Here is a 27,050-nt window from a genome sequence, read left to right as displayed (position 1 = left end):
TATACATAATGCAGTTCTTATTTTTTTTTAAACAACATGGAAATTAACTAGCTGGAACTTCAGTTTGATGTAAAAAAATACAGCAACTAAGAAATGTTAGACAAATACTTTTCTAAAGGTCAACTTAGAAATTAATCAAATTACTCAATTTGCACCCACTTATGATTCATTTTGTAATTATCTGCAAAATACTGGATGTATTTAAATGCCTTTATTTAAAAAAATTAAAAACTCTTTATTTTCTCAAACTGCAAAGAAAAAGCAGAAGAAAATACCTCCCTATTGCTGAGAATGGCAATAACCAATTCTAAATTTCCCTTTATCGTATAAGAATTATAAGACATCCTGTAGTAGATAAGATTAATTAAAATTAATGAGATCCATATTAAATATTTTTATTCTTTTGTAGTATTTTCTTAAAGAGAAAGAACTTGTAGAATTTTTATATATTTGCATTAAAAAATAGTAATTTGTACTGGTTTAGACGCATTCTTAATCTCAGATTTTAACTCTAAGAAAAAAAATCTAGTATGTCATTCTATTATCCAGCTATCTGTGTAAAACCCTACTAAATTCAGTGAGCCAGGGGACTATTTCTTTGACCTACTTATGTCAGCCTCTAGTTGTATAAGCTCAAAAATGAGATAGATTCTTTTATTATCCCATCCTTCATTTCTTTGAAAGAATCCAAGGTAAAGAACATGTGTTGAATAAATGGTTTTGTCTTGAACAATCTTGCAGACTCTTTCGTTGCTTTTGTAGACACTTTTGATTCTGAAGATTTATTTTCTCATTAAATCTTCCTAAGGTTTTTTTTATCATGATTGGTATTGCAGCATTTGCTGTATTATCATTTTCTTGGTACTAACTGAAGTATTAGGCACTGTTAACCACCTCATCCTTCATGAATGTCTACCTTCCTTGACTCCCATTATCCCACCCTCTCCTGATTCTTCTTGTGTTTCTCTGGATACTTGCTTTTTATATCTTTCCTGGTTTTCAAGAGTTCAGCCTGCCCCACGTTGGCTCCCATCCATATGCCCTACCCTCACTCGCATGCCATGGCTTTCTGCTCTTAACATTCTTCCCAGTGAGATCTTGCTTATTCATTTATTTCATTATTGTGTTAATTTATATTAAGTTCAACCTCCCCTTATGAGTCTCAGGTGCTTAACCTGGAGCTTCCATGTTGTTTACATGCATGATATATTATTATAAGTAATAACAGTAACTTCTACTTATTGAGCACATATATTATACCAGCTACTATGCTAAATATCTTAGTCCATTCAAAAAGTGTTTATTGTTTAGTATGTGCCCAATAGTATTAACAGTGGAAAGAAACCCAAATAAAATCTTTGCCTTCATAAAGTTTTCATTCCAATGGGGTGAAATAGGCAATAAGCAAAGCAAGAAGTAAGTTATTTAGTACCTGTTTGTACCTCAGACAGTAAAGAATCTACCTGCCATGTGGGAGACCCAAGTTCAATCCCTGGGTGGGAAAGATCCCCTGAAGAAGGGAATGGCAACCCACTCCAGTATTCTTGCCTGGAAAATTCCATGGACAGAGGAACCTGGAGAGCTACAATCCATAGGGTCACAAAGAGTTGTGCATGACTGAGCAACAAACACTTTCAATTTTATATTAACTTACTGGTGGTATTTAAAGTTTTAAGGACAAGATTAAATTGGGAAAAGAAAAGAAGGAATGTTGGAACTGCAATGATAAGAGAGCAAGTTAAGAGTTCCAGGAAAATAGTAGAGTTCTAGGAAACAGTAGAGCGAAGAGTTGAGGAATGTGAGAGAGTTGCTATTGTGGCTCTCTGGGGACAGAACTCTGTAGACAGAGGAGTCACCGAGGAGAAGCCCAGACTCAGGCAGGAGAAGCCTGACATATCTGAAGGGCATCAAAGACATTAGTGCCTGGGTCTGTTTTGCAGGGCAAATAATAGTAGAGAAGTTCAAATATGTCTTAAGATTTTCATATGCATAGGACAATTTAGGCTATTCTAAGGTCTTTAGCCTTTACTGTGAAAGAAATTGGAAGTCAGACCAGATGAGAGAATAATCTGATTTATACATTTAAAAGAACATCAGTCTAACTGGTGTGCTTAGGGGCTAACAATGGAAAAAGAAAATGACACTTAGGTTTTCTTTAGAAAAGTAGGAAACTGGCTCATTGCTGAGAGCAGGGGAGTTTGAGAGTTTTGTGGATCAGGAAGAAATTACACAACAGTCACTTGGAGAATGGGAGCTATGTGGAGGAAGGAAATACCAGATGATTGCCAGGGAATAAGGAACAGTCTCGGGTTAATACTAGTGAATTTAGAACAACATCAGTAAACTTGAATGGGTACATTTCTCTGGTGATATTCAGTCTTATTTCTCCAGTTATATTCTAACTCCAGGAGTAAAATAGCCATGGGTCAGCTTTAATGAGACTGTGTTTTACCTGATATGGTCAAAGGAGAGGGAAGCAAAGGAGATGAGAGTGTGTGCAAGGGAGTAATTGTAGGGATTGGCTATGGAATTTAAGCTGGGAAACAAGGGAAGTTAAGGACGTGGAGAGTAAAGTACAATAAGGGATGTTAGGAAAATACATTTGTGGATTACAGTGGGATCAAAGATAGTTGAAATCAACCTTATCAGTGTCAAGTTACAAGAATGAGTGAGATAACAATTGAGATTATGGTGGGGTTGCAGTTATTGATGATGATAGTTATGAATTAATTTAAATATCACAGTGATGCCAAAAAGTAAATATTGTAACGTTCTCGGTTTTACCTATGAGAAAAGTGAGAAACAGAGAGTTTAAGTAAATTTTCAGTGTCAGATGGGTATGAAGTAGCAATCCAAGATTGGAACCCAAGAACAGTCATTCCAGAGCTTGTACACTGAGCTCATCATTTCTAGCCTTTCTCCAAGTCCCAAGATAGATCTTCTCCTGTTGGCCTTTTCTAGAACCTTCATTCTCCAACCTTCCCAAGCCAGAAGCCTAAGAATTATCATTGGTGCTTCATCTTGAATATCAAATTTATCATTAGGCAGCCTATACTGATGTTCTTACTTCTCTCTCTTGCCTTCAACCCAACTGTAACTGTCTCGTATGTTACAAATTGTTTTCCAGAATTGTCCTAATATTAGTAGAATTATTACAGAATTGCCTCTTCTTTGCATTCTCCATTCTGCTTCCTGGATCCACTTTCAAAAGCACAATAAAATATGTTCCTACTCAAAAATATTTTTAATGATTCTTATTTGAATTACAAACTAGATAGCAAAGTAAACAAGGCTCTTTAATTGAATCACTCCACCTAATCCCTTACACACTATCTTACATGCTAGAAATCAAGGATTTGAACTACTTGAAATCCTGTAAGTATACCTGCTCTCCAAAGCCTTTGTGATTTTGTACAAGTCAATAAATTGGCCTGAATCACTTTGCCTTGCTGCCTTGCTAAGTAGAAATTAAAGTTTACTTTCTGATCATGGAATTAGTACTTGATTCTTAAACCCATTAGCTATTTAAATACTAAAACTTCAAACAAATTAATAAAGTTGTTCTGCACACAAAATTGCTTAATATGCTTCAACTGATAGACTCTGAGGCTTTTTAATTTGTGAACTTTCAATAACTTCCCAGGAATGATTTCACACTATATCTGCTACTGGAATTTTTAAACATTCATTGAAAGAAAATCCTTAGCCCTCACACATAATACAAGATTTTTTATTCTCTAATAACAACTTTCTTCTTAAAAAAATAATTTCTCAGTTTCTCATGATCATGTGAGTTTCAAACTCAGTAGCAATGTGGTCATTAACATTATTTATAGCTCATTCTAGAAAATATGGAATGAAGATAAAACCTAACATTTTATTGAAGTTTTTAATCCCTTGTCTTTGACTCTATTGTCAGGAATCAGTTATTGAATGAACAATGTAAACTTACTACAGATTAGACATCTTATCTCTGGTTGAAGCATTTTAATGGCATACTTCTAGGTCAAGGTCAGTAGCAACAGTCTTCTTATATTTTTGAGCATCCCTTCAGGTATTAATTTCATTTATTCTTTAAAATTTCTATACCTCTCTTCTCAGCCCCCAAACTCTCCCAGATACTTATTAGCTTTAATGATTCAGTAGATATGTGCTCACCTGTTATGAAGATTAGCCAAGTCAGCGTGTTCTTTGCACTGATGACATGCTTTTATAAGCATACACTAAAAATTACTTCCACAGTTAATTTGTCTTGGTAGTGTCTATTTCTATAAAATAAAGCCAACTATTCTGAAATTAAAATAGAAATGTAATCAATGATTCCATATATCAAATATAATCATGGATTTCTGGAATTGCAGTTGATTTCTAGCATATTTACTTAAAATATCAAAATACTAGCAAAAGAAGATTGATCGCGTAAAAGTTATCTAGGTTCTCTGTGACTGTGTTTATGTATCTATAATGCTTTCTCTGAGGATTTTCCAGCAAAAAAAATAAAAATGATTAGAACTGTAGTCTCTCTACTTCCATACTTAAGATAATTCAGAACTGTTTACAAAGGTAGATTTCTTGAAGGCCTCTCCTCATCTCACTTCCAAACAACTGGAATTTGAATCCAATCCAATCCGATTAGTCAGGACTCTTTATCAGCAGCTTAATTTCTAGAAAAAGCCATTAAGCCTTACCAGATGATAGTCAAAACAGATGTTCTTCCTTTAATGGACTCCATCAAAAATGCATTCCTGATTCTTGTTTTGGATCACACTCAGAAATCTCAGATTCCCAATCCCCATCAAATGTCAATGTAAAAATTGTAATAATTTCATATAAATCATGACCTGATGAGCATGAAAATTGCCCACTCTTTTATGAGTTTTACTCCTAGCCCAAGCAGATTTGGTCCATGTTGTTTTAGCCCCTCAGAGGTTTGCTTTAATTATTTTGGACCACTTGTGTCATCAACCTACACTGAAAGGCTTTAAAAAATTAATATGTAGTTGCCCCATTGTAAGGAAAAAGGTATGTTTTTAGAGATGCCTTCATTTCCTAACAGAAGTTCCTTTCTACTCTGTTTATCATCGTTTAAGAATCTCTGAATGTTATTATTATTATTATCAAGTTTCATCTTCTATCCATTAAGAAGAATAGAGTTAAATTTATACTGACGTTTGACTGTGATGCTCAGTTGTATGTTGTTTATTTCTGTGTGCTAATGTATAAGTCTATTGTTATCCATTTCATAAATTTTGTTCACTATAATGGTCTCATTCAGTACTTCTCAAATTATTTTTGATAGTACAAAATTTTTTTAGGTCCCAGAAATCAATGGAATAGGCTGGATAGAGTCCATCTGATTTTCAGAATAATTTTATAGTGGAAGCTTTAAATTTTATACTTCCCTAGAATTATGGTATAGTCTTACATTAATTATAAATTTTATGTATTTTGTTCTAATGATCAGGCTGAGTGTCTATGATTACATGTGTTTTTATAATAATTTTTCAGTTTGTGTTAGGGTTTTATTCAATTAATTCTGCTCCTGTCAATAAATGAATACTTGAGATGTCTCCTGAGGAAATAGCTTTTTAAACTTTATATTTGAACGGCAAAAGCAGATCATCATAAAAATCGTTTCTATTATATTTAGTTCTGTGATTTAATTTTCTCTTTATAAAATAATTACTTTACATTAGAATTTAAAAGCAAGCTTCTATTCTCTAACTAGCAAGGGGCTAATTATTTAGTAAGTTTCTATATCAACATATATTAGTAAAGTTGATAAAACGTGGGGACTATGTAATGTTGATTACTTTAAATCTGGATTTATATTACATATAAGTATCCATTCTTCATGTAACTGTTAAGACTATGCCTTTAAATTGTTTTTCAGATCATTGCTGATGAACAATGTATATTATTTTTATTTTAATAGCTGCAGTGCCTGATTCCTCCTGCTTTTCCTTCTCTTTTCTTCTTTCTTTCTTCCTTCCTTCCACTGACTTTTGTTGAAGTCACCAAAGCTAAAAATTCAGATAAGAACCGTTCTCTTACCTACTGTTATTTTGACTCTGTTGGGCAAGACAGGCAAGGAGATTACATATTCCAGTGTGGTAAATCTTGGCTTACTGGGGCTTTTCAGTGAAAAGAATCTTCATCTTTTCTGAGGGTAAATGAAAATTTATTCAAAGAGCAAATGAAAATTTTCTTGAAGGTAGGATGCTTGAGCTGAATCTTGAATAAAACAAGGATTTGGCCAGCAAATGCAAAATGAGCTTTATATGGATAGTCTCAGAAATAAGAGAGCACGGGTGAGATCTTGAAACAACAAAATGTTTATTAAGTTTTATGAATAAATGCGAGGTGTGGAGAGACAGACAAGACAAAATCTGAGATGCTGAAACGCCTGACCTTTCTTGTCAAGGAAGTGGGCTTTATCCAATATAAATAAGGCACTACATGATCAGATTTGTGTTTTAGAAAGATAATTCAATTACAGTAAATTTAAAGCAGACAGCAGAGGAGATACGAGAGTACAATTACTAGGTTTTGAGGGAAAAAAAAAATCACAAAACGCCAACAGAGGAAGAAAATGAGGGAAAGAGGATAGAAGATCATAGCAGGGAACAGAATATTAGGGCTTGATTTTATTTCAGGATAAATTAATTTCAGAAGATGGTAAAGTCCATTATATTGAACCAAAAAATGAGTGTTAACCCTTTATTATATGAGAACTATGTGTTTATTGTATATAACTTATTAAAAACAATATGAAATGACTAGAAAAACATTTAAAAGTCTCTAAAACAGTTATATAAGAACAATTATTAACGTATCAAGAGAACCACTACTTAAGTTTACCTGTTGATGTTTAAATATTTATTTTGGCGTTTTTGTAATTAGCCTTGACATATCATGTACCATCCTAACATATAAACTGACATCATTGTCTATATTTCTACATACTGTGTTACACCATTATTAATGGTTGTGTAATATCTCATTAATTGCAGATATAGTTCAGTTGAAACAGTGTTTATGTTTAGCATATTTGCAATTCTTACTTTGATCTTATAAATAACACTTTAGTGAACATCTTTATGAAGAGTGACTTCTCCAAGTTGCTCTCTAATCAGAACTACAAAGTGTTACTTTTCCCGCAAACATACTTATTTTCGTCTGCAAATGAATGAGATTTCACTGTTGTTTTGTTTTTTCTGTACTATGAACGCACCTTCAAATCAGGAATACAGAACAGAAATGCATCCTAAAGTCAAACACTAGTTTTACAGTCACAAAGAGTCGGACATGACTGAGTGACTGAACTGAACTGATTCCTTATTTAAACATTTAAAAGATTAATTTGGTGGGACTATTTTACTTACTTTTAAACAGATACAATATTATCAGAATATACTATAAAGACAGTATTCATTGACAGGAAGTGATATAAAACAAAGAATATTGTGGTGTGTTCTTCCTGGAACATTTTCTCTTATTGTAATGTCCTATATTACCTTAAGTTCACCTTTATGAATGGCAACAAAATAAATAATAAAACTTGTTAGCTCGGAGAAAGGAAAGCAAGACTACTGAGAGAATATAGGTTTTAAATATAGTCTTTAGATTTGATTCATATGATTCCAGTTCTACCTTTCTCTTCTTTATTGTGACTTTGCAATGTGGCCAACTCATGGTGTTGCTGAGGCGGCAATCTGTGTATCTCTAGGTATAACAGCCTCAGAGAACCATATGTCTCTATTAACTTTTCCCCTTATTCCGATCTTTCTTACTCTTCCACTATTATAAGAATTCTACTAAATTATGCATTGTAGATATGGTGAGTCTTAAATAGCAGAGAGTATGTTAAATCTTTCCTTCGAGCATGTGTTTACTCCTCAGTGATGTCAGAGGCCTGTTAGGGAGTGGAAGTATCACATACGCTTTCTTTGTCACAGTCCCAGGATTCTGAGTTCTTCCTGTCCCATCTTTCACTTAACCCTAACCAGTAACTGTTAATAGCAACAACCTCAACACCAAACATCAGCTCATTAAAAGAAGGAGGGAGATATTTGAATTCTCTGTGATTCTGAATGTTAGATATTGGATTCTCATTAACCTTATTTCCTGAACTAGTCAGAGAGTGCGCAGAAGTGTAGAGTCTGGGAGAGAGGTGTGAACAGTTGGCTAAGGATGTGACTTGCTGCACGTTTTATTTAACATCATTTCAGCTGCTTCATTTTCCATTTACCTCTTTAACCTTAACAGTTACTAAAGTCATCTATTTCCTTGAAAATTCTTTAGGTAAGGTACCATAGGTTTGTGCCTATGTAATTTTCATTTTTTGTCTAAAGAGTGGAACAAAGCACATTGTCAGTGCTCAATAAATGTTTCATCAATGTCATTACTTAATATTCATTTAATTAATATTCATTATAGATCAATTCATAATTGTCATCAGAGTAATGATAGGCAAGAAGGAATCTCATTTTTCCCCATATTTTGAAAATCTAACTCAGACCCAATTTCATGGTATTATTCATAAAGGAGAGCTGCTTTTTTAAATTTACTTTTTACATATATAAAATTAAATTCTGAATGTTCTTATATTTTTTGCCTGTGGTTTTTTGCTTCAAGATCCAATGAAGGATATATTTTTGGAGAGAGCTATAATGTTTATAAAATATCTGTAGATCCATTTTGTTTGGGCATAGTCTTCATGTACTTTAAAGGGCCATAGTACAAGAAGGCTGAAAAGGACCCAGCATCATTTAGTGATGAGTCCATTATCTGTACTTGTAAGGTTAACCATTTATATATTACTTTGTCTTAGTTAGTTTTATTGGTTTCTGAAGAACCCATCTTTATGCTAACCTAGGCTATATTATACAGAATATGTATACCCATAGGCAGGGTCTAATATAGAAGAAAAGTTAATATATTATAGTTAATTATATTCTTACCTAGTGATTATAGTAGATTTCTATTTCTGAGACTAAATTTTTTAGTTTATTTTTAATGGAACTACAGAAATATTCCTACAAGTTTCTATGATATTTTATGTCTAAAATATTGCTGTATCCAGAGCAAGTTATAACATTTTTTTAAAGAAACAAATATATACCTTCTTGGTTTTGTCAAAAGCAAAACACTGGTACTTCCCTGGTGGCACAGTGGATAAGACTCTGCCTGCCAGTTCAGGGGCCATGGATTCAATCCCTGCTCTGGGAAGATTGCACATGCCTCGGAGTGGCTAAGCTATGCATCACAGCCACTGAGCCCATGCCCTAGAGGTCACAAGCCACAACTACTGAGCCTACGTGCTGCAACTACTAAAACTCGTGCTCCTTAGAGCCCACATGCTGCAACTGCTGAGCCCATGTGCTGCAGCTACTGAGCCCATGTGCTGCAACTACTGAAGTTTGCATGCCTAGAGCCTATGCTCTGCAACGAGAAGCCACCACAATGAGAAACGCATGCACTGCAGCTAGAGAGTTGCCCCCACTTGCTGCAACTAGAGAAAGCTCAGGCAAAGCAACAAAAACCCAACACAGCCAAAATTAAAAACAAACAAGCAACCCCCCCCCCAAAAAAAATGACTAATATGGCATAATCTGGAAGTTCAGTTACTTGAAAATCTGATTGAAATCTAAAACATGTAGACAAAAATGAAGCATTAAAAATATTCAAAACCTAAAATATATGAAATAGACTCAAAATAACATCATGTGTATGCCTGACTCTAATGTGAGGATGTGAGATTATCTATTAGTGAATTGTTATTCTACAACTTATTACCAACAATATTCTAGGCAACTTATATGAATATACAGTGAGCAGTAATATAAAACATAATGTTTGTGCCAAATTGTTAGACTTAGAAATTTATGTCAAGGTATCCTAAAAAGTTGACAAAGATAATTCAAAAATTTGTACCTGAGTTACTTAGTAGCCTTCAGAAAAGGGGGAAAATATTGATTTGATAGCATTCACACCTTAAAAACAAATGATTCTCTTAGAGGAAAGTCTTCTTTTTATTAGTGTTATCACTACGACTCAAAATTAATTTCTTCCATGTGAGATCATATTGGTATGGGACTATACTTTAGTAATATTGCTGTAATTGGGCTGGTAGTGTTTGTTTCCTTTGGTTTCACTTTTTATAACAACTGTCAATGTAGACTGATGGCTTGTGGCCAAAGTGCATTTTAGTGTAAATGAGTCTACCTATTGCCAAAATAAAATAGTAATAATTCTACGATAAGTAAATAAACAAGCATAGCAGTTAAAAGTTAGATGAATGTAATAAAGATTGATTGGAGCAATCAGACAGATGAAAATGCTGATGAAGTTACATGACCAAGAATACTAAATAAAACATCTCTTTCACAACATACTGATTTAAAAGGGATATCTAGAAAGTCAAGAAAATAGTGGAGAAAAAAGTAATGCCTTAGCAGAAACTAAAATGTATCAGTATCTACATAGGGAAAATCAGCATTGAGAACAACTGAATCAGTAATTTGGAGGAAAAGGTTAAGAAACTCCTACAATGAAAAGGAGAATGAGAAGATAGAGAGAGACCTTACTGCCCACTAAACAAAAAATTAAATCTATTCTGTCTAAATATATTGAAGAAAATGAAGTTGAACTAAAAAGTGAGTGCTCAGTCTTGTCCAACTCTTTGAGAACCTATGTACTGTAGCCCACCAGGCTCTTCTGTCCATGGGATTTCCCAGGCAAGAATACTGGAGTGGATTGCCGTTTCTTTCTCCAGAGGATCTTCCCAACCCAAGGAATGAACCTGTGTTTCTTACATTTCCTGCATTGGCAGGTGGATTCTTTACCACTGTGCCATCTTGAAAAAGAACCTATATTTCTTCAAATTTACTCATCTACCTAATGCAATTTCCATGTAATAGTTTTTGCGTGACAAAATGATTCCAGAGTTTGCCTGAAAGAATAAATGTACACAAACATAAATTCTGAGGAAGGAAAGTAAGGAAAGACCTGTATTAACAAATCTTAAGAATACATTTACTAAAGCTACAGTGATCAAAATGATGGAATAGGAGCTCTGGGAGTTACAGAGAACTGGAAGAAGGTATAAAACATACTGAACTATATGTAATTGTGTGGTATATGATGAATGTTGCATATCCAGTCTGGTAGGGGTTAGTGGAATTTATGCATGTTGAGATTACTCTATAGCCATATAGTAAGCTAAATTAAGATAAATTCTACTTTCCACCTTTTCCAAAATCAAACGTGGGTTGAGGATTTAATTTTTGCCTTTTGAAAGCCTTTGTATTTTTTTTCCTAAGGAGAAAAATAAAAGTTGACAGCCTTGGCCAGTCAAAATTTTCTTTAGAAAATGGCAAAGGCTAAAACTTACAAATCAAGACAAACATAAGCATTGTAACAAAAAGCCCTGTTTTGTAAAAATAATGCAAATAACTAAAAAATAGTTTTAACACTTAAAGCTTATAAATAGTCAGGACTATCACACTGAAAAATGAAATAAACTTTTTTGAAATTATATTGCTCATTGTTGAAAAGGATTACAAAATTGGCTATTCTCTTTAAACATTGGTAAGATCAAATTGCCCCCAACTGTCCTAAAATCTCCCAAATACATCTTAGTGTTGATATTTCTGCTTGTTCCCCCAGTCCCAACCCCCCACCCCAAGAAAGACTGAGGTTCAGTTCAGTTCAGTTGCTCAGTCGTGTCCGACTCTTTGCGACCCCATGAATCACAGCACACCAGGCCTCCCTGTCCATCACCAACTCTTAGTACAGGACAAATATACAGATCTGATTTCATTACAGTCGAAATACATGCTTTGTATCATTCCTTTCTTCTACATTTTAAGTTTTGAGTTCAGTAAAAATGAGTCCCTTCACCACTAGACATTTAAGAATAAATCCACCTTGCAAAGGTAACCTTTGTTGGTTAAGTTTTTGTGGCCTTAATGATTCTAGGTGAAATGGTGGCACTCATGAAGTATTTATATACATGCTTTCTTCTGTTTTACTGTTAAGTATAACTTGCCTATTCTCAACTTTCACTTGAAACCTGAGCCAGAATTGATTTATGTATAACTTTTTATCCATACATCAAGTTAATGCATAGTGCAGTGATTTTTTTTTTAACTCAATCTTAGTTCAGCCTATGCTTTCTCTAAATATGTAAAAAGGATAGTTTAGTTCTGTGGGAAACATCCATGCCCACTCTTTGCTTTTCAGTCTAGATGATAAAATCTATCATTCTAAATTCTGTTCCTAACACTAATAGGAACTTTTACCAATTCCTTCTCATTTGCCCAAGGAAACCCAGGTTCTAGAGGAATACAGCTCATCACCTCTTGTTTTATTCCTATGACATTACTCTTATTTCATCCCCATCACTAATAGTCTCAAATTATGTCATGTGGTTATCAGTTCTCCAACATCCTTGAGTTATCCAAGGCCTGTATTCCTTCAATTTCTTTCATTCAAGCATTGTCTGCCCTCTCTTTCCTAGAATTCCCCAATTTTTTCCCTTTATGGTATTAGTCACAATCTAATAATATACTGATTTGCAAGCTTCCAATTGAAAGAATCTCAAACAAGGTATAGTTTAACATGCTTATGATAGGTAGCATTTGATAGCACTATAATTCGAGCCCAGCACTTGAACTTCTCTGTTTATACAGTTAGTTGTTTATTTGTCAAAGAGCCCATACCAGATGAAGGGGCTGTTTTTTCTCATGTGCAATGTGGTTTTCCATATTTATGTATGGATGTGGTCTTTTCCTGCCTCTTAATGTAGCCATAGGTATATGCAGATGTATATTCAGTGTATAGGTATCTGCAAGCATAAAGATATATTCAGTGTATCAAATTTCCTCCTTCCTCCTCAATACATTATTCTAATTTCTGACTGTAAAATGGGTCTAAAACTACTCTGGCCTTTCTAAATCCAATAGCACTCCTTTTAGTTGGATTCCCAGGGAGTAGAACATGAACTCGGTTTAGTTGTGTGTGATAGACATGAATATTTCTTTATTAAAAATAATATTTTGAAGAAGGAAATGGCAACCCACTCCAGTATCCTTGCCTGAAAAATCCTATGGACAGAGGAGCCAGGCAGGTGACAGTCCATGGGGTCGCAAAGAGTTGGACATGACTGAATGACTCAGCAAAATAATCTTTAAGGGAAGAGAAAACAGAAGAGGAAAGAGGCAGACTTTGAGCAAGGAAGTGGTCACAGAGAGAGTTTAAACCTTGGCCTAAATCTTGAAGGCTCTCGGACAAAATCTTATCATAGGATTTTTCTTAAAACAAGGGGGTGACATTCTATAACCCATGTGTGCATGCTAAGTCGCTTCAGTTGTGTCTGATTCTTCGCGAACCTATGGACTGTAGCCCACCAGGCTCCTCTGCCCATGGGATTTTCCAGGCAAGGATACTGGAGTGGATTGCCATTTCCTCCACTAGGGGATCTTCCCAACCCAGAAATTGTGTTCATATCTCTTATGTCTACCTTCATTGGCAGGCAGGTTCTTTACCACCAGTGCCACCTGAAAAGCCCCCTTGTAACCAGTATCAGTCATTTATTAGCTGTGGCCTCCTGCAGAATAGGAGAAGCTCCCTGGAGAGCCTGCTCCAATGAGCAAAGGATAATTCTGCAGCAAATGGGATAGCTCAGAGCGGTTGGGGATTGATGCCCTGTTCGGGTAACTGCGTATCTGCTTTGGACTGATGCAGCATCTACGGGACACCCTTTCCAAGGATGGTCTTTTTTGAATCTTCGACATTTGACAGTATTTGAAATGCTCTGTTGTCATATTCTGTCAAACTCAACTATGGCATTTCTACTAGCTTTTCTTCTGCTTCTCTAGCCACACATCCACATCGGTAAATTCCTAGTCCCCTTTCTATTCTTCAATATGTGTGAATGTCCATTTTAAGTTATATTCTTATGTCATTATGCTCTGTATAAATTACCTTATCCAATTTCATGAGCACAAATACCACATTTGAATATATCTATTCTCCCTTACACCCTTTAGATCTGAATACTCGATGTCACATTTTAAATTTCTTTTGAGAGGCCTCAAAGCCAATATACCAGGAATGGTGTATATGTCTAGCACCTAATTCAATTTGACATATAATAGGTGCTCAACAAATATTTACTGAGTTAATGAATAACAGTCAGCTCTTTTATTCCAGTCATCACTCTCTTTCCTGAGTCAGGAAGAAAATACATCACACAACAATAGAAACATTAAATACAAATCAAAGTGAATATTCAATAACGAAGCCTATATTCTTAAAAATCGTAGATAACCAATGATAATAGAATTTTATTGTTATAAGCTAATAAAATTGAGTTTGAAGTGTGTCTTAATAATATTAGTGAATGTCAAATTAGCATGGTATTTCTGGAGTGGCATTTGAAGTATTTTATAATTATTACTATACTTTGAAAAACTTTTGATTGTTATGTTGTTGTAGTTATATAAAGTATCCAATAGATGGTACTGTAAAATGCCTAATGTTTAAAGTGGTATTGCAGGTAGAGAGTTTAAGCAAACAGTTAAAAATTCTGGGAGAATTAAGATGTTTTCCCCTGGATATTAAATTATATTTAAAATTGGATTTTAAGAATATAGCTTAAGTAGCACAGTAGTTCATGTGAAATATTATAAATATTTTCTTAATTCTCACAAAATTCATGTATACTGCAAGATGCAATTTTTAAATTATTCATATTAGTTTTTTTTTGTTCTTTTTGTGGTGATTACTGTTGATACCTATGGTATTTTAGTTAATGCTACTACTCAAATCGCAGCATTTTCAGTAAGCAACCACAGTTGCATGTCTGTTAACTGAAGTTCAAAAAAACTTTTATGTTTAAAATAAAGCAAACAGGTATGTGATAATCTCCTTGCTTAGCAAGAATGAGTCCATTATTTCTTTCAGTTTTGGGTTTTCCTGAGACCGGTCTAATATCTGAATGAAGCATTATATCATTTTGTAAATATAACATGCATTCAGAACATTTACAAATATATAATTTATGAAGTTAAAATTTCTTATAAAAAGTAAACTATAATTATCAATATTGACAGATTGGTTGGAGTTTGCTTCTAAAGCATGTATGAAAAAGAGCAATTTGTTGATGGCTTAGTTTATCTTAGAGCTCTTTCAGAATTTCCATTACAAATTTCCTCTGTATATTTATTTGTAAGTATGAATACTGAATTTTGATTGCCAGAATAAAGGTTTTTTAAACCTACTTCTAAAGCTAAAAATGTCTCAGGAATTATGTAGTATAGAAGTTTTAAATTTTTCTGTTTATCTTAAATATACAGAGATGCTACATAGCTTTAAAAATTTTTGCTGTTTATGATATTGCTCTTGAATAATGCTGAGTATTCGTTTGTGTGATGGTTATTTATCTTTTAATTTATTCAGTAAAATTTTATTGTATATGACATTATGCCAGGTATTAAACTAAGATAAATAGCTTTTAAGAAGAATGACTATGTGAATCAGAAGCTTCTTATGGGATATGCATCTTCTATCCTGTGGCTTCTTTATGCATTTACTATTTTTCCATATTTTGTATAATCAGAATATGTGATGTGATATTATATGTACTCCTACAAGGAATATATCCTTAGGTACATAGAAATCTTCTGCTTAAAGGAAATATACAATTGAAGTAGCTTGATCTAGCATGAGTAATTGAGGATATCTTCTCTATTAAAAGAAAATAGTGCTTTTCCAACCATTATTTCCTAAGCCAGATTAGAATAAACAGATGAGACTTAAATAAAAAGGTATGAGATGAACACCTAATTGCCTGAATACTTCAAGTTAAAAATAACTTTTTCCGCCCAATATGTTCCATGTGATGATAACAAATTTATGGATTCACCAGGGAATAATGGGGCCTCTGGCATTTTATCCAGATTCTTTAAGATGTGTATATGCATTTTGTATTATGCTCTTTTCAGAAATAATGGTACACACTGACTCATTTACTCAGATTTCCTAACATGCTGGATGTATGTAACATCATGGCAAAGTTCCTACATGAACTAAATGGGATTAAATATAAACTGCGTGCAGAGCTCAAGTGATAGTCTCTTAATAGATATCAGATACTTTTTATCGCTGCCCTCTTTTATTTCAGTAACATTTTAATTAATTCACACTGATTGAATAAATGTACATTGAGACTTGTTTCCTAATGAGGGCGCATTTAGAGGAAAGGTTTTGCATCATTCTGATATCCTGTGGGTAATTATATTCTAATTATATGGTCGGGGGAAAGACTCTATAACTCAGTACTGATATTGTTCATTGGACCCAATTAATTACGTGCACATAATGAAAGTTCATGATAAGGTTGACTGGCAGTCAGTGTAAAATTCTAGCTCAACTGAATCTAAGCCAAATGTGAATACAGAATTGGACTTTAACCTGGTTAGAAAATGCTTTGGTGTGAGATCAGTGAATATTTAGAGGAGCAGAGGATGAAAGCAAATTTCATTATAACTTATTTGTTTCTTAATTCAAGGTCTTTTCCAAGATTGATGAAAAGGAAAACTTAGCAGCCTGATGCTTTAATTCTAAATATTATTATCAATATTATTTCATTACCTTGAGAGATTTTTTTGTATTTTAGAAAGTGAGTCACTAAAGATACAATGAATGGTACATTTCTAGAACAGGTTCATATATTTGTTGAGAGAAAAAAATAAGCAAAGCAGGAAGAATTACTCATTTTATGGATGTAAATTCAGTGGATATTAATCTACTGTGTTAGGGTGCTTTATTATTTCAAACCACCCATATTTCATTCAGACTCTGGCCCCCCATTTTCAAAGGAAAATTATATATACATGCCCATAAATAGGTAACTTTTAATTGTCTGTTTATAAAGTAAGAGTTGTGAAGAATAACCTGAAAAATAACCAATAAGTCATGTATGTTTCATTTTGGAATGCATTTCAGCGATGCTTAAATCTGATATTTAGAATTTTGTAATATTTCAAGCAGAAGTCTAAGGACATGGTCTAAATATTGGTTCTCATCCTTTCTTTACTCAATTTCATTGTTTCCTTTGCTCAGATTTTGGAAGAGTCAGTCTCCAAGATTGAGGAGGCTAGCTTCCAACCCTTTTGTCTGCTAAGACTCTTCGCTCACCCTCTCCTTGTTGTCCATTGCTTTCTGCTTTGATCACTTCTCCTCACCTGCACCCCCTTTTTTCTTTCTCTCTTCTAATAATCCTCACATAGATATTTTCATTAAAAGATAAATCTGCCCGGTCCCATCTCCTTATTTGCAACACAATTGTTTTCTGATGAGGAAAATACAGTCAGTCCTTTCTTGCTGAGCCCTGAGCAGGCAGTGGAAACATTTGGGTTCTACGGTTCATGAAACAGTTAACATTAATTGGGAACTTATTTGCTAGACATCCTTTTAATTCTGAAGGTGATATAATGATGATATTCCCTCTACATTTGAGAAAAGTGAAGCTTGGAGAGAAGAAGGAATATACTAAGTTCCCACAACATGCAAGTATTAGAAGCAATACCTGCCTTACCCTAATTCCCATGTTGTAAACTTATCTTTTATGTTTATGCTACCATCCTCCAAAATTGGTGAGGTATGAAATAAATTTGAGGCATCTAGACCTTCAAAAAAGGAATGAGAAGAAAAATGCTGAAGAAAAATACTGAAGTAAAGTAGAGGGGAATGGAAGTGAAAAGAGAATAATAGATCAGAGAGTAGGCAAGCAGTGTAAGTAGTCTTTGTGAAGTTGTATTTATTGTGAATCACAGCCAGAAAGAAACTGAAAAATACTCCCTCACTGTACTGGCTTCTGATAACTTTATGAGACCAAACCAAATAGGATAATATTTCTAGTGGCTTTATTTCATTAGGTAATCAGGGAGGCAAGGCGATAACATTATTCTTGTTGATTGTTTTTATATATAGATAGTGATGTTTGAAATGATTTTTATATCACCATTTTAACATATTTTTAACATTTATATTGAAAGCATTTGGCACCACGTTTGTTTCCAGTTGTCCATTTTACCGGTTGTATGTATTCCCAGATGGTTCAGTGTGCTTCCTTTCTGGACACAGACACGAATATTGAGTGAGCTGTTTAGGAGGGAGCCCTTATCTTCAGTATCTCCTGAACATACTCTGCAAATACACAGAAACAATCACATCAACAAAAGTAAGACTAGAACATCTTTGGGAGTGATTATAAGAGGAGTGAAATCATCTCAGTTAAAAATATGTTTATCTTTAAATTTATGTTGGTGCAAGCTTCTAAATTTTGCTCCAGTGAGAAGTGGTTAGGCTAAGAACTCTGGATAAGATTACAGTATGTCTATTTTCTAAAAAAAAAAATTTATTGAAGTACAGTCAATTTACAATCATATTTCAGTTTGTGGTATACAACAAGGTGATTCAGTTTTATACATATATATTCAATCATGTGTATACATATTCATTATTTGTAATGTATATATATATTCAGTAATATATATGTTCATTATATGTGATGAATATACATATTCTTTTTCATATACTTTTCCATTATCATTTATTATAGGATACAACAGGATCTTATTGTTTATCTGTTCTATATAAAATAGTTTGCACCTGCTAATCCCAAACTCTGAATCCATCCCTCCTTCTCACATATTAATCAGATATGTCAAGGGCCAGGGGAAAAGAGAAACAATTCATGTTTCTTCTAACTGATACACTTGCCATACATTGAAATAACCTTTGGTTAAAGATGTTAATAAACAACAGAAATATAAAAGTAATTTTTGATCCATTTCCTTTAAAAATTTGTATTGTGTTCAGATTTGTGAGTGTACATACTTAGTAATGTGCAAAATCATAAAAGGATAAATAAATTATGATACTTCAATGTAAAACATAAAATTCCTAGAAACATATTTGGTTTCTATACCTAGAGATGTCCTTGAGATATATGTATATATATTTTATCACGTGTGAGGAAGTAATAATTTACCCTCTTAGGGATAAGCAGTACATCATTTTACAAAGACCGTTTTTCTTTGCCCAAAACTGCTATCCTTTTTTAATGCCAGAAATATCCATTATATATAAGGGAAACGAGATTTTTAAATTAGTTTTATTTGGCCACTTTACGTTTATCATGGCACTGAAAGTTTTTGTATTAAACTAATCTATACTGATATCCAAGCCTGTTCTCTCAGTCAGAACAGGGAAACATTGTGGTTTCTAATTGTTTGGCTGTGTTTGTCAACATTTAAAATAATTTTGTTTCCAAATCACTTAAAAAATAGAGACGTGGCTATAAAACAGAGTTTTGAAAAAAAGTTCTTGTTAAGTCTGCTTTTGTTTTAATAAATGATGCCTGCGCAGGGAAGCAATAGGTTTGAATTATGTCACTAACTTTATTTCTTGGCCAGTCATCTAAACTTTTTGATTCTCTTTTCCAATCTGGAAAATGGGATATCTTGTTTTACTGGGAGTATTAAATGATACCATAAGCATTTTCAAAAATGTATGAATATTTTTATATTGGTATAAGGTGCTAATATAATTAATAATGATTTATAAATAATTAGGCATTTTTAATAAGTAAATACATTTAATGATATAATTCTGTTAATTTGGCATTCTCCTGAAATAACTATGACCCTTTTAATGTTAGTACTGTGCTATGATTATATTTTAAACATTGTCAAACTTCTAATCTCTCCACCAAAGATTTTTTTCTTTGTCTTATGACAATTTGAATTAAATTATCAATTTAAAATGATTACATGTTAGAAAATATGAAGACAAGAGATATCTCAATACTTAAGAATAATAGGATTTTTAAAAATTCTTAATATTAAGTTAAACTTAATAAGTGCCCTGAAGGCAAATGTATCTTTTAAACTAATTATCTGTTCTTTGTATTCTGTTTAATATTAAAATGGTACTGATTAAATAAAATCAATCACATTCCTCTGTAGTCACACCTCACATTTGCTTAAATAAAACAATACACAGCTCTTGTATTAATTCTGATTAAAAATACATTACATTTAGAGTTACACATTCATGATAATTTTTAAAAAACTGAAATATTTACTCTGCTCACCCTTGATATTTAAAAATTATATACAGAAATGAAAAAAAGAAGTATGCAATTTCTGAATTTGTTTTCTGTCAAGTTGCTTCTTTTTATTTTTCCCAGATGCCATGTTTCTTATTGTAACTCGGGCTTAGGCTACTGATAAGCAAGTTAATTTAATGTATACTCTTTGCCTACGTATCTTGATTGAAAATGAGCTCATGTATATGTTGTTTCCATCACTTTTATTCTTAGAGTGAATTTCTAGTGTTGCTGTCAGATGGCTGAGCATTGATGGTGAAATTCTCAGAGCTGGTTGCTTTCTCTCTTATTTATTTATTACTTCTAGTTCCCACTGAGCTCTTAATTTCTGTTGATCCTGTTATTCATCAGCCGCTTTCCCATTTTCTGGGAAATAGTGACTTCCTCTCTACTACCTCTCTTCCAACTTTACTCGCCCTCTGTAGATAACTCACATCTACGCTACTTTGAGAAAGATGAAGTTTACAAACATGAGTGTCTGTAAATAACAGATTCTCTATGAATGTGGTAGCAAAATGGCAGCTGGGCTTCAATTTCATCCCATAGTGTTTTCATGGGGGATACCTTAAAATGGGATTTTTATTATCCAGCTTGGCACAGTCTTTGCCTTTTGTGGCATTGGACCCATTTGTATTATCTTCTTGGTCCCTATAGACTTTTGCATTCCAAACCCTGTGAGTATAATCTCAGAGCTCTTTTTTTTCACCATTGACACTCCCTCAAAATGAATAGAGGCTTAGAGAATTCTCCAGGCCTGAATACTGCAGTGGGTAGCCGTTCCCTTCTCCAGGGGATTTCCCGAACCTAGGGATCCAACCCAGGTCTCTTGCGTGGCAGGCAGATTCTTTACCAGCTGAGCCACCAGTGAAGCCTGTGCCGTGCCCCCCTCCCCTTGCAACCCCCACCTCCAAAAGCAATCTGGTAAAGAATCTGCCTGCAATGCAGGAGACCCCAGGTAAGTTTCTGGGTCTAGAAGATCCTCTGGAGAAGGGATAGGGTACCCACTCCAGTATTCTTAGGCTTCCCTGGTAGCTCAGTTGGTAAAGAATCCACATGCAATGCGGGGGACCTGGGTTGGATCCATGGGTGGGGAAGATCCCCTGGAGAAGACAACAGCTACCCAATCCAGTATTCTGGCCTGGAGAATTCCATTGTCTGTATAGTCCTTGAGATCACAAAGAGTTGGACACAACTGAGAGACTTTCTCTTTCTTTCTTTTCACTTTCAAAATGAATAGATTTGGAAAATATTATTAGCTTTTATTGTTTTTGCTTTGTGTCCATCCCTTCATTCTTTCTGGAGTTATTTCTCCTCTGATCTCCAGTAGCATATTGGGCACCTACCGACCTGGGGAGTTCCTCTTTCAGTATCCTATCATTTTGCCTTTTCATACTATTCATGGGGTTCTCAAGGCAAGAATACTGAAGTGGTTTGCCATTCCCTTCTCCAGTGGACCACATTCTGTCAGACCTCTCCACCATGACCTGCCCGTCTTGGGTGGCCCCACACAGCATATCTTAGTTTCATTGAGTTAGACAAGGCTGTGGTCTGTGTAATCAGATTGGCTAGTTTTCTGTGATTATGGTTTCAGTGTGTCTGCCTCTGATGCCCTCTTGCAACACCCACCGTCTTACTTGGGTTTCTCTTGCATTGGATGTGGGGTATCTCTTCACGGCTGCTCCAGCAAAGCCCAGCCGCTGCTCCTTACCTTGGACGGGTTGCCCCTCCTGACCTTGAATGTGGAGTAGCTCCTCTTGGCACTCCTACGCCCCCTCAGGCGCCACTACTTGGACGTGGGGTAGCTCTTCTCGGGCGCGGCCCCTGACCTCAGCCAGGGGGTAGCTCTTCTCGGCTGCTCCTGTGCTGTCGCAACCTGGCACTCTTGGCCGCTGCATACCATTCAGGTATGACCTAAATCAAATCCCTTATGATTATACAGTGGAAATGAAAAATAGATTTAAGGGACTAGATCTGATAGACAGTGCCTGATGAACTATGGATGGAGGTTCATGACATTATGCAGGAGACAGGGATCAAGACCATCCCCATGGAAAAGAAATACAAAAAAGCAAAATGACTGTCTGAGGAGGCTGTCTTACTTGTCCAAGTTAAGGCCTCACAAAATAGCTGTAAAAAGAAGAGAAGCTAAAAGCAAAGGAGAAAAGGAAAGATATAAGCATCTGAATGCAGAGTTCCAAAGAATAGCAAGGAGAGATAAGAAAGCCTTCCTCAGCAATCAATGCAAAGAAATAGAGGAAAACAACAGAATGGGAAAGACTAGAGATCTCTTCAAGAAAATTAGAGATACCAAGGGAATATTTCCTGCAAAGATGGGCTCGATAAAGGACAGAAATGGTATGGACCTAACAGAAGCAGAAGATATTAAGAAGAGGTGGAAAGAACTGTACAAAAAAGAGCTTCACGACCCAGATAGTCATGATTGTGTGATCACTCACCTAGAGCCAGACATCCTGGAATGTAAAGTCAAGTGACTCTTAGAAAGCATCACTACAAAAAGAGTTAGTGGAGGTGATGGAATTCCAGTTGAGCTATTTCAAATCCTGAAAGATGATGCTGTGAAAGTGCTTCACTCAATATGCCAGCAAATTTGGCAAACTCAGCAGTGGCCACAGGGTTGGAAAAGGTCAGTTTTCATTCCAATCCCAAAGAAAGGCAATGCCAAAGAATGCTCAAACTACCACACAATTGCACTAATCTCACACGCTAGTAAACTCATGCTCAAAATTCTCCAAGTCAGGCTTTAGCAATATGTGAACCGTGAACTTCCAGATGTTCAAGCTGAGTTTAGAAAAGGCAGAGGAACTAGAGATCAAATTGCCAACATCCACTGGATCATGGAAAAGCAAGTGAGTTCCAGAAAAACATCTATTTCTGCTTCATTGACTATGCCAAAGCCTTTGACTGTGTGGATCACAATAAACTGTGGAACATTCTGAAAGATATGGGCATCCCAGACCACCTGATCTGCCTCCTGAAAAACCTATATGCAGGTCAGGAGGCAATTTAGAAGTGGACATGGAACAACATACTGGTTCCAAATGGGAAAAGGAGTATGTCAAGGCTGTATGTTGTCACCCTGCTTATTTAACTTCTATGCAGAGTACATCATGAGAAATGCTGGGCTGGAAGAAGCACAAGCTGGAATCAAGATTGCTGGGAGAAATATCAATAACCTCAGATATGCAAATGACTCCACCCTTTGGCAGAAAGTAAAGAGGAACTAAAAAGCCTCTTGATGAAAGTGAAAGAGGAGAGTGAAAAAGTTGGCTCTAAGTACAACATTCAGAAAACAAGGATCATGGCATCTGGTCCAATCACTTCATGGGAAATAGATGAGGAAACAGCAGAAACAGTGTCAGACTTTATTTTTGGGGGCTCCAAAATCACTGCTTATGGTGATTGCAGCCATGAAATTAAAACACGCTTACTCCTTGGAAGAAAAGTTATGAGCAAACTAGATAGCATATAAGAAGCAGAGACATTACTTTGCCATCCAAGGTCCATCTAGTCAAGGCTATGGTTTTTCCAGTGGTCCATGTATGGATGTGAGAGTTGGACTGTGAAGAAAGCTGATCACTGAAGAATTGATGCTTTTGAAATGTGGTGCTGGAGAAGACTCTTGAGAGTCGCTTGGATTGCAAGGAGATCCACCCAGTCCATTGTAAAGAAGATCAGTCCTGGGTGTTCATTGGAAGGACTAATGTTGAAGCTGAAACTCCAATACTTTGGCCACCTCATGTGAAGAGTTGACTCACTGGAAAAGACTCTGATGCTGGGAGGGATTGGGGGCGGGAGGAGAAGGGGACGACAGAGAATGAGGTGGCTGGATGGCATCACCGACTCAATGGACATGAGTTTGACTGAACTCCAGGAGCTGGTGATGGACAGGGAGGTCTGGCGTGCTGCGCTTTTGGGGTCGCAAAGAGTTGGACACGATTGAGCGATTTAACTAAACTGAATAGCTTTTATATAAGCTTCTGCCTCATCTGAAAAAGTTTTTGAAGTACCTCCTTTTACTTTTTATTCTCTGCTTCTTTCTCCCAGCAACCTGGATGCATACCTATGTTTTTTTAATTTTGAAACGTGAACTCTTGAGTCTCCATGAAAATAGTGCTCATTACTGACTCCCAGGCACATCATGCTGTCTTCACCCAAACTTTTAAAATTGCCATGTTTTTATTGAGAATGTATATATATATGTATGTATATGCATACACATCCATACATTTTATTTCACTATAGATTTTTGCACTCTTTAGGAATTAGAGGATGTGGTTAGAAGGTAAAAAGAGAGATCAATTTTCCACAAATTTCATTACAAGTATTCTCAAACACAATACATATGAATCCAGTATATCCCCAAACTTGTATGAATTATCAGTCCTTCTTAATGTATATATATATAATGATTGAATTTTAACCATTCTTATGGCTATATGTATGCATGTGTATATATTTTATAAAAATACACACACTAATATATAATTTATTAACTTGGACTTTTTTTGAAAGTAATTGCAACTTGTATGACACCATATTTCTAAATATTTCAGCAGGTAAGTTCTAAGATAAGAACAACATTTATAATATTATTATGAAAATATTAGCTATTCCATAAAATCAGTAATAATGCTTTGTATATTTCTATGCTGATAATTATCTAAAAATGAGTTTCATAGATTGTTTTATCTCTTTGTTGGTAGTGCTGGGGTGAAGTGAAGTCGCTCAGTCATGTCTGACTCTTTGCGATCCCATGGACTGTATTCTACCAGGCTCCTCCGTCCATGGGATTCCCCAGGCAAGAGTACTGGAGTGGGTTGCCATTTCCTTCTCCAGGGTATCTTCCTGATGCAGGGATCGAACCCAGGTCTCCTGCACTGCAGGCAGACACTTTCCTCTCTGAGCCACCAGGGTGGACGGGAGCTATTTCAAGTTCTTGTACTGCACTTGGCTATTATTCTGAACCATTTCACACTATAGTTTTTTCACTTGGCTCTCCATTGCACGTGCAGAGTGAGCAAAGATGCTTCACAAGATAGAAGGCATATGAGATTCATGCCCTTGTTGTTGTTCAGTTTCTCAGTCATGTCTGACTCTTTGTGACCGCATGGACTGCAGCATGCCAGGTTTACCTGTCCTTCACCATCTCCCAGAGTTTGCTCAAACTCATATCCTTTGAGTTGCTATCCAACCATCTCATCCTCTCTTGTCTCCTCCTCCTGTCTTCAGGCTTTTCTATCATCAGGGTCTTTTCCAGTGAGTCAGTTCTTCTCATCAGGTGGCCAAAGTATTGGAGCTTCAGCATCAGTCTTTCCAATGAATATTCTGGGTTGACTTCCATTGCGATTGATTGGTTTGATCTCCTTGCTTTGCAAGGGACTCTCAAGAGTCTTTTCCAGCACCACAGTTTGAAGGCATGGGTTCTTCGGTGCTCAGTTCTTTTTGCTGTCCAGCTCTCACATCAATAAATGATTACTGGAAAAACTGTAGCTTTGATTATATGGACCTTTGTAGGCAAAGTAATGTCTGAGCTTTTTAACACCCTGCCTAGATTGTCATTGCTTTTCTTCCAAGGAGCAAGAATTTTTTAATTTCATGGCTGCAGTCACCATCCACTGTGATTCTGGAACCCAAGAAGATAAAAGTCTGTTGCAGTTTCCATTGTCTCCCCATCTATTTGCCATGAAGTGATGGGACCAGATGCCATGATCTTTGTTTTTTGAATGTTGAATTTTAAGCAAGCTTTTTTCAGTCACTTATTTCACCTTCATTAAGAGACTCTTTAATTCTTCTTCGCTTTCTGCTATAAGAGTGGTATCGTGTGCATATCTGAATTTATTGATATTCTCCCTGCTCTTGTTTCCAGCTTGTGCTTCATCCTGCCCGGCATTTCACATGATGTATTCTGCATATACGTTAAATAAGCAGGATGACAATATACAGCATTGATGTACTCCTTTCCCAATTTGGAACCAGTCTGTTGTTCCATGTCTAGTTCTAACTCTTGATTTTGACCTGCATAGAGGTTTTTCAGGATGCAGGTATGATGGTCTGGTATTCCCATCTCTTGAAAAATTTTCCACAGTTTCTTGTAGTCTACGCAGTCAAATGCTTTAACATGGCCAATGAAGCAGAAGTAGGCATTTTTCTGGAGTTCTCTAGCCGTTTTTATGATCCAATGGATGTTGGCAATTTGATCTCTGGTTCCTCTGCCTTTTCTAAATCCACATTGTATATCTGGAAGTTCTCAGTTTACATACTGTTGAAGCCTAGCTTAAGGATTTTGAGCATTACTTTGCTAGCATGTGAAATGAGTGCAGTTGTGCAGTAGTTTGAATATTCTTTGGTATTGTCCTTCTTTTGGATTGGGAGGAAAACAACTTTTCTAATCCTGTGGCCACTGGTGAGTTTTCCATCAGTTCAGTTCATTTCAGTCTCTCAGTCGTGTCCGACTCATTGCGACCCCATGAATCGCAGCACGCCAGGCCTTCCTGTCTATCACCAACTCCCATATTTGCTGGCATATTGAGTGCTGCACTTTAACAGCATCATCTTTTAGGGTTTGAAATAGTTCAGCGGGAATTCCATCACCTCCACTAACTTTGTTCGTGTGATGCTTCCTAAGGCCCACTTGACTTCACACTGTAGGATTTCTGGCTGTAGGTGAGTGATCACACCATTGTTGTTATCTGGGTCATTAAGATCTTTTTTGTACAGTTCTTCTGTGTAACTTGCCACTCTTCTTAATCACTTCTATTAGGCCCATACTGTTTCTGTCCTTTATTGTCCCATCTTTGCATGAAATGTTCCCTTGGTAACTCTAATTTTCTTGAAGAGATCTCTAGTC

At 35.5% G+C, this 27,050-nt stretch overlaps 1 protein-coding gene across 1 annotated transcript in view; it reads left to right on the top strand.

The window, feature by feature from the left end:
• DGKB (diacylglycerol kinase beta) overlaps positions 1-27,050 on the top strand; it is an 898,781-nt gene that overhangs the window by 291,255 nt on the left and 580,476 nt on the right. The gene's annotated exons all lie outside the window — the stretch shown is intronic.

Source organism: Moschus berezovskii, chromosome 3, assembly GCF_049115385.1.
Source record: "Moschus berezovskii isolate FMDL1 chromosome 3, NW_MosBer_1.0, whole genome shotgun sequence".
Lineage (NCBI taxonomy): Eukaryota > Metazoa > Chordata > Mammalia > Artiodactyla > Moschidae > Moschus > Moschus berezovskii.
The sequence above is the reverse complement of the archived record's forward strand: the minus strand, read 5'-3'. Positions and strand labels throughout refer to the sequence as shown.